The 9,109-nt window shown below is 39.2% G+C and overlaps 1 pseudogene; it reads left to right on the top strand.

The window, feature by feature from the left end:
* Positions 1-7,799: 7,799 nt before the first annotated feature.
* LOC129081414 (uncharacterized) lies at positions 7,800-7,881 on the top strand (annotated as a pseudogene).
* Positions 7,882-9,109: the final 1,228 nt, after the last annotated feature.

Below are 9,109 nucleotides of genomic sequence, written 5' to 3'. Positions count from 1 at the left end.
GGAGGGAGTCGGGACTCCGGGACTCCCCGGTTCCTCCTCCCGTTCTTTCCCCATCACCTCCATCTCCAGTCTCTCCTCAAGGCTCTCTATGCAGCTGTGTGACTCCTTTGGCCAGGGATCCTCTTTTTCTTCCAGCTTGTCTGCACTTAGTCCCCCTAAGGGTAAATTTTACAAGCTGTGCGCAGAGCGCACAAAAAGCAGGTTAATTGATTCCCTTATGCCTGAGCGAGATGGTAGCTGCAGAGTGGGAGGTGAGTTACCATCAGGGCTCCGCCGGCCACCATCTCAGTTCTCTTCACAAAGTTTTCCTCGCCAATCTTTTCCCAGGCACCAGCCCACTCTGCTCTCACCTCTACCCAGAGATCAAGGAGGGTGGCAGCCACTGCAATTTTTGCGTTAGCCCTTTAAATGTCTCTTTGCATCCCCAGTTGCCTGTCTCTGGCAGAGAGTGCCCCTAAGCTTTTCGGGGTTGTGCTTTGTCTGCGTGTTTTCCTGGTTTCAGCTGTTGTAGTCTAGGGGTCCCTGTTTATGATTCAGACCTTGTTCTTCTCAGGGGGAGCTGACTGGCCGTTTCAATGCCTCTCTGGTGCTGGTGCCCGTGGGCACCCAATCCCCCCTCTCGAGCCTCCACCGCACTTCTCATAGATTGGGATGTGTAAGAGTTGATCCCACTGTCTGTCTGTGGCTCCAAGGCTCCTCTCCCTCTACCGTTCCATTGTTTTCCAGGTGATTTCTCCACCATTTAGTCGCAATTCCAGTTTGGTCTTGGGAGAAGGTCAGCATGACTCCCATTCACTCCTCCGCTATCTTCCTTCTCCCTATGTGTTAATTATAATGAAATAGAAAACAAAAAAGATATGATACCATTTATAATAACAACTAAAACTATAAAGAACTGAGAAAATATCCTAGAAAATATATATAGTATCTTTTTGGATTCATAATACTATTCAGTTGTGTCTGGGTCTGGCACAAATAATGCCCCATTTTTATTACAGAATCCTTTCTTACAAAATCATAAACATGTAATTCTGTAACATAGTATCACACTCAAGCACACCATGTGAAATTTTAGGTGAAATTGTTCAAATTAAAACTATAAATTATTACATCCATATTATTACCCTACCAACCACACTCAAGCAGGCATTACTTCTGCTAGACCCTGTATAATGATCTGAATAAATTAACTGCATGTTTATGGATGAACTGTCTTAATGTAGTACAAATTGCAAAATAATCCATATTAATTTATAAATTAAATTTAATACCTATCAAACTTCCAGTAGCGTTTTTATGGTAAGTGAAAGAAGCCATGATCAAGAAGCTACAAACTGATTCCATTTTTATGTCATTTTGGCAAATAACTGTAGGGACAGAAAGCAGCTCAGTGATTGCCAGGGTGTGGCGATGGAGGTGGCACTGACTGCAGAGAGGCTCTGAAGAAATTTCGGAGGTGATAGAACTGTTCTATATCTCAATTGCATTGTTGGGTACATAACGGTATGTGTTGGTCGAAACTCAGCGAATTATATACTGAAAAGGGTAAATTTTACGGTGTGTAAATTACAGCTTAACTTTTAAAATAAGAACAAAATACACATATGAGTAGGCAAGTTGACTTAGAAAGTAGAGTCAAATGGAGACTTGCTCTACCTGCCACAAAACCATACTACAAAGCTATTTTAATAAAAGTAAACAAAAATAAGTGTAATTTTAGTGCAAAAACAGACACAAACATCAATGGAATATGGGAGAGCTGAAAAACAGACCTATGTACATATGGAAACTCATTATATCATATCGGTGGCCTCAAACCCAGCAGTGCCATGTTGGTGCGTTTCATAGAAAGCCTTCGGAAAAGTCACCATGTGCATACAGTGGTCAGTAAAACCAAGGCCCCATACTTTCTAATACATTCAAAGGCAGACTCCAGGTACATTAAAGTTTTCTATATGGAAGGTAAACTCTAATGTTCATTGAAGGAAACATCATAGGATATCTTTTTTTATCTTGAAGATGAGGAAGGGCTTCTGAATATAACTCAGAAAGTAGAAGTTACAAGGCTGGTGGCAATGTAAACAGTATAGCTCTCCCGTGAAGCCGACTGGAAGTGCCTGGTGAAATTAAGAATGTGCACACCCCGTGACCTGTAGGCCACACTCCTGAGTACACTCTTCAGGAGGACTCTTGCATTTATTCATGGGGGGAAACAGATGTTCACTGCAATATTGTTAGTGGTGGGGTGGAGGAGTTAGATACAGCCTTGGTGTCTATAATTAGGGGGTAAATAAGTGAGATATGTTGCCGCTCTGTGAAGTACTGTGAAGCTGTCAGAGGCAATGCACTAGGGATACATGTGGCAACATAGCATAAGTGGATCTTACAATATAGATGGAGCCAAGTAAGAAGACTGAGATTTATTGCATAATGTCATTTATGAAATTTGAAAATACAGCATACACAAAGAAATACTATTATTGTTGATTATACATTTATATCCGAGGACACATATGAAGTTCAGATGAAGAGTAAGGTAGCTGAAAGTGAGTTGGGTTATGGAATAAAGAGGGAAGTGTACATAAAATAAAACAAGAGTGGGTCCAATAGGGACAGATGTGCCATGGAGTATGTTTAATGCAAGTCTCTTAAGCTGAGGGAAAAGAAATATAAAAGAATAAACCTGAGAAATATCTGCACAGAACTACCATTCTAATGCTGTTATATAAAATACAAGAAAAATTACCAACATAATAACAAGGTAAGCCTCATTTTAAAAATTCAGTTTGTCCCAAATCTAATAGGAAAAAAATTGGCCCTTAAGTGTGGTAGACTCATTGGCCAAAAATGTGCTCTAATCAAATGATTTTTCAAATGATACATTTTAATGAAATTAGAAGATACACATGAATAGCAGGTTGAGGTTTATCTAGCATGTTAGCTCTTTTGATTCCCCACTCCTCTCTCTTATATACAGCACCAAGTCCTGTTTACCCTAGGATCTAAATATCAGGCTTCTGTTATGTTTTGATGAGCTATTGCATTAGTCTCCCTATTTGTCTTTGGCTATAGCATCAGAAACTTTGTATAACCCCCACAATGTTTATGTGAACATGCTCCTTTTAGGAAAACCTAATCATCTCCCTCCTCTGATCAATTGACGGTTGGATGGATATGGGTATGTAGAGAAGAAGATTCCCCATAGCGTTGGTCTGGAACATAAGGAAAGCTTTTACTGAGATGGAAAAGACTGGGAGAAGATCAATCTTGCAGTAGAGCATCTAGAGTTTTTGTTCATTTGTTTGTTTTCTGAACAAACTGATTGAAGTCTAGGTGAAGCTTTTGAGTTTAAGAGCACTCTCTAGAGCTCAGAGAGCAGCTTGAATTAGGGATGTAAATTTGAAAGTCATCAGTAAATGAGGGGTGGCTCCCCAAAGAAACCAGAATTATCTCCTGAAGGGTGGGCCCTTGTAGTACAGGCTTCCCCTGCTAGGTGAGTGTTCCAAGATCCCATCTGTTTCAATGTACCAGCTGGTGTTGTGAGAGGCTGCGTTTATCTTCGGGGAACTCTCTTTGAAGACTCTTTCAACGCATTTGCCCATTTCATGGTGGGTAATTTACAGTGCCCCGCCCACACCCAGTGAGTGTTCAGCAGTTTTTGACCAAAAATGTCATGACTCGATCTTGCCCTGAATGGCTTTATTTTTTTGTTTCCCTGGATGAAAAAAGTCCTCAAAGGGAAATGTTTTGCCACTGTAGAAGAGATGAAACAAAAAATGGCTGAAGCACTAAAAGGCATCAAAATCGACAAGTTCAAAAAAGTGTTTTGAGCAGTGCAAAAAACACCTTATAGGTGTATTACATCAAATAGAGAGTACTTTGAAGGTGAGTGAAGTTCAAATATGTTAGAATAAATACACAATTTTTAATAAAAATAATTCTGGGTTCTTTTGGGTCCCCCTTCATTCATATGGTATTTAAAGCCATGATTGGTGACTACATGAGATCACTTAGGGAGGAAAATAACCAAAAGAAGGCCAAGGAGTCAGCTCTGAGGTTTTCCAAACTTTAGAGGTTTTTAAAATGAGGAAGAGGGAAAAAATGAGATGGTGTAACCAGTGAGGTAAAAGGGAAATAGGAAGGTATAGAATATTGGAAGTTGGTAAGAAAAATATTTGAAGAAGAAGGGAGCGGCTTGCTTCTCTGTGTTCTCAGATGCTGCTGGAGGTGAAGTAACATGAGGGATAAGCTCTGACCACTGGATTTGGCCAGAGTTGTTTCAGCGGAGGTTAAGGACACCAGCCTAGTAGAGACAACTGCTGGCGGCAGGTGGGGGGGCGGGCTCTAAAGAGATTCAGATGAAAAAAAAGATGTGGGATTAAGTCATAACATAATACAATATGTAAACTAATGGTAATAATCTAGTAGAGAGGGAAAAATTCAAGGGAGAGAGGGATCATTTCAAGACTGAAGAGAGGGGAGACAGGATAGGATCTAGTGCACAATGGAGGGGCTGACCCTCCTATATTGCAGTGGGAGAGAGTGTAGTGAATGTGAGTATAAACGTAGATGGATGGGAGATTTGTGGTAGGATTATCGGGTAGTTCTTTTCTGATTACTTGATTTTTTTTTCCCTTTGAGAATGAAAAAATAAGTTCATCAGCTGGAAATAGAGAGAAAAGGTGAGGAGAGATGAGAGAGCATGAAATAATCCCATATATACCCACATATCGTGTACACATCAAATATGTATGTGTAAATAAATGTAAATTTTTAACAATTAAATTATATAGTATAGTTTGATAAAGTTTTTTGTCTCAAAGATTTTGTATGCATTTTTCTATAGTTATTCAGATTTACTCTCCCACAAGCAGCATATGAAAACATTAAGGCCCGCAACAATGAAATACCACTACGCACTTACTAGGATGGCCAAAATCCAGAACATTGACAATACCACATCCTGGTGTGAAAATGAAGAGTGACAGGGACTCATTCATTTCTAGTGGGAATGCCAAATGGTGCAGCCACTTTGGAGGACAGTTTGATGGTTTCTGACAAAACCAAACACAGTGATACCATATGACTCGGCAGTCACATACCTTGGCATTTACCTGTAGGAACTGAAAACAGAAACTTGCACATGGATGTTTATAGCAGCTAAATTCATAATTGCCCAAACCTAGAAGCAAGCAAAATGTCTTTCAGTGGTGACTGGATAAATAAACTGTGATACATCAAGGCAATGGAATATTATTTAACACTTAAAGGAAATGAACTATTAAACCATGAAAATACATGGAGAAAATCAATGCATATTACTAAGTGAGAGATACATCTGAAAAGGCTACATGCTGTGTGATTCCAACTACATGACTAACATTCTGGAAAAGACAGTGAAAAAAAGATCAGTGGCTGCCAGGGGTGAAAGAGGAGGATGGGTTGAATAGGTGGAGTACAGAGAATTTCTAGGGCAGGAAAAGTACATGACATGATAAAGGTGGATACGTGTCATTATACATTTGTACAAACTCAGAATGTACAGCACAAAGACAAAACCCTAAGGTAGACTGTGGATTTCTGTTGATAATGATGCTATCAATGTAGGTTCTTTAATTATAACAAATGTACCACTCTGGTGGGAGGTATTGATAATAAGGGAGGCTACGGGAAATAGAGGCGATCTCTGTACCTTCCATTCAATTTTGCTGTGATTCTAAAACTACTCTAAAGATAGTATATTAAAAAAGATAAGTCCCATTGTATATTCACTAACATGGAGTTTTAAGATATTTCACCTTAAAAGGATAATGTGGGAGTATTATGAACAACTTTGCCAGTAAGTCTAGAATTTAGATGAAATTGACAAAACCCTTAAAAAGAAAAATGCGACTTACCAAAACATACAAGAAGAAGTAAAACATCTGAATAGTTCTATATTTGTTTAATAAGCTGAATTCTTTATTAAAAATTGCCTCAAAGAGGCTGTGGAGAAAAGGGAACCCTAGTCCACTGTTGGTGGGAATGCAGACTGGTGCAGCCACTGTGGAAAGCAGTGTGGAATTTCCTCAAAAAGCTGAAAATGGACCTGCCTTTTGATCCAGTGATTCCCCTGCTGGGAATATGTCCTTAGAATCCCAAAACGCCAATTCAAAAGAACCTATGCACCCCAATGTTCGTAGCAGCACAATTTACAATAGCCAAGTGCTGGAAACAACCTAAATGCCCATCAGTAGATGCTTGGATCAAAAAACCATGGAACATTTACACAATGGAATACTACGCAGCAGAAAGAAAAAAAGAACTACTAAACTTCGCAACAGCGTGGATGGAACTCGAGAGCATTATGCTAAGTGAAATAAGCCAGGGGGCGAAAGACAAATACCATATGATCTCACCTGTAAGCAGAACCTAACCAACAATCCAAAGATGCACGGAAAATAAGACCAGCAACACTGAAAGGAAAGGAAACGAACAGAGACAAGAGGGAAGGAGGGGCGAGGGGTGGGGGGGAAAGGAAGGGAAAGGGCAAGTCAAGGAACATATAGCAAGGACTCATGGACAAAACCAAAGGGGAAGGGTTGAGGGAGGAAGAGGGGAGGGGACAAGGGAAGGTGTGGGGGGAAGGCAGAGACAAATATATTTGAAAAAAATAAATTAATTAATTTTTTAAAAATCGCCTCAAAGAAAACCTAAAGTTTGAATGGTTTCACTGGTGAATCGTAGCCAATGCTCACGGAAGAAATAATACTAAGTATACATGAATTCTTGAAAATAGCCCAGGAGGGAACACTTCAATTTCTCCAAGGCCAAAACCTGGTAAGGATATTAAAATCAAAGAAAATTACAGACCCTATCTCTCACAACTGTGGACACAAAAATCCTTTTACAAATTAGCAAATATACAAAAAGGATAATACATCATGACCAAGTGTACTTTCTCTTAGGAATGCAGGTTGTTTTAACAGTTGAAAGTCAATTAGTAGTATTAACAAACTAAAGGAGGAAAAAGCCCATATGATTATTACAGTAAGTGCAGGAAAAAAATGACAAAATTTAACAACTATTCATTTAAAAAACTCTCAGCAAACTGGAAAAGAACTTCCTAGAAATAGTGCCTTGTTTAAATTTGCACTCTTATTTTTAATACTGAGATTACACATTCTTTTTGTATGTTTACTAACTTTTTAGATTTTCTCTTCTATGAGTTGCCTATTCAGGATCTATCAGAGACTTAATGTGTCTCATCAATATATATGATCTAATGATATTTCATAAAGACTGCTTTTGTCACCCACTATCTAGTTTTACTCTCCTTTCTGGGCACACAGCTAAATTATAGTTCCCATTATCTGTACATCTAGGTAAGACCATGTACCTTATGTGACCATATAATCTTATATGAATAAACATATATGTAAATGTTTTTCTCCTTCCTTTACTCACTCAACAAATACTTTTTTTAATGTTCCAGGCACTATTCTAGCCACTGAATTTACAGCAGTAGGAAAATTGAGACAAAAATCTCTACCTTCATTGTGGTAACATTTTAGAGAAACTGAGAATAAATAGGTAAAGTTATAATTTTACATAGAATAAGTGCTATGGAGAAAAGTTAAGAAAGAATAGGGAATATCAAGATGAAGGTTACAATGTTAAATAAAGTCTGTGGAAGACCTCACTGAGAAGGTATCATTTAAGCAGAGTCTTAAGGGAGATGAGAAAGTTAGTCACTCAGCTATATGAAGGAAGAATGATCCAAGAAAAGGAAAAGACAAATTAAAAAAAAAAATCCCTCTAGCTTTGCAAAGTGGTAGTATCATAGCCAATGAGATTTATATGAGGCATGATTATTGCTAATTGAAAAACCCCTCCAAGACAAAGAAAAAACAAACAAATTAAAAAAAAAATCCCCAAGGTGGAAGCATGCCTTGTGTGTTTAAAAAAAAAAAATAATCAAGGAGCTTAGTATAGCTTGCGTGAAGCAAGTAAAATGGAGGGGATTATAAAATTCTGTGAAAGAGGTAGACCAGTAAGGTCTTCTGGCCATTGTGAGGATCTGAGCTTTTCTTCTGAGAAACAGAGCAAGCCTTTGTTACAGGTCTGACATGACAGATTCTGGCTGCTAAGATGAGCATGAACTATGGATATCAAAGGCAAAGTCAGGGAGGTCAGTTAGAGACCATTGCAATTATTGAAGTGATTGATGATGGCGGCTTAGACCAGGGAAGATGCAGGGTAAGTGGTGAGAAATGGTCAGATTGTGGGTATATTTTGAAGATAATAACCAACAGGATTTCCTGCTCAAACAGAGATGGGGGTAAGACAAAGAGAGGTCTGAGCAACTGGAAGAATGGAATTGCCATTTTTTGAGATAGGGAAGGAGTGTGTGTATGAGATCAGGAGTTCCATTTGGGACCTGAAAGTCTGTGATGATTATTAGACTTCCAAGTGGAGATGTCAACCAGCAGTTGGATATATGAGTCTGGAGTTCAGGGGACAAGTCTGGGCTGGAGACATACATTTCCAAGTAGTCATCACTTTCTGGTATTCAGAGCCATAATTCAGGATGAGATCACCAATGGAGAGAGCAGAGTTACAGAAGACGAAGGACTGAGCTTCCTTGGGCTTACAGCGGATAGTCCCCTTGCTAATTTTGTCCCGTGTTTTGAGTGCTATACTCCTCTCCTAGACAGTGGGAACTGGTATGCATGGCGGGATATACTGCATATTCTGGGCAGCACACTGGGAACTCCCTCAGCCAGTCCTGCTCATTAATCCTAGTGTGTTTTCAAAGACATGGCTTTATCTGTTATATCAGCTCTGCCATTTAATGTATTCTGCAGACCCTTTGATAGAAAACGACTAAAAAAAGGGGTGTGAGTATTGGCACTGGGCCTGCAGCAGGGTGTCACTCTGGGTGTTAAATGCAAATTTTGAGGTCACTACAAGTGCCTACACTGAAGTAACTGAGGAAATGACGATAAGAGTTAGCAGGTGAAAAGGAGAAGCCCTTTGATGTTATGAAATGTGCTATAAATATCACTGCAGCCCGTGGAGATGATCCAATAACTGTAATCAACAGTGGCTCACAGAAACTGTGGGAGGA

This window comes from Pteronotus mesoamericanus, unplaced genomic scaffold (assembly GCF_021234165.1).
Source record: "Pteronotus mesoamericanus isolate MK-2021 breed Mesoamerican mustached bat unplaced genomic scaffold, CSHL_Meso_final contig_98, whole genome shotgun sequence".
Classification (NCBI taxonomy): domain Eukaryota; kingdom Metazoa; phylum Chordata; class Mammalia; order Chiroptera; family Mormoopidae; genus Pteronotus; species Pteronotus mesoamericanus.
Note: the sequence above shows the minus strand (reverse complement) of the source record. Positions and strands in the feature narration are given on the sequence as shown.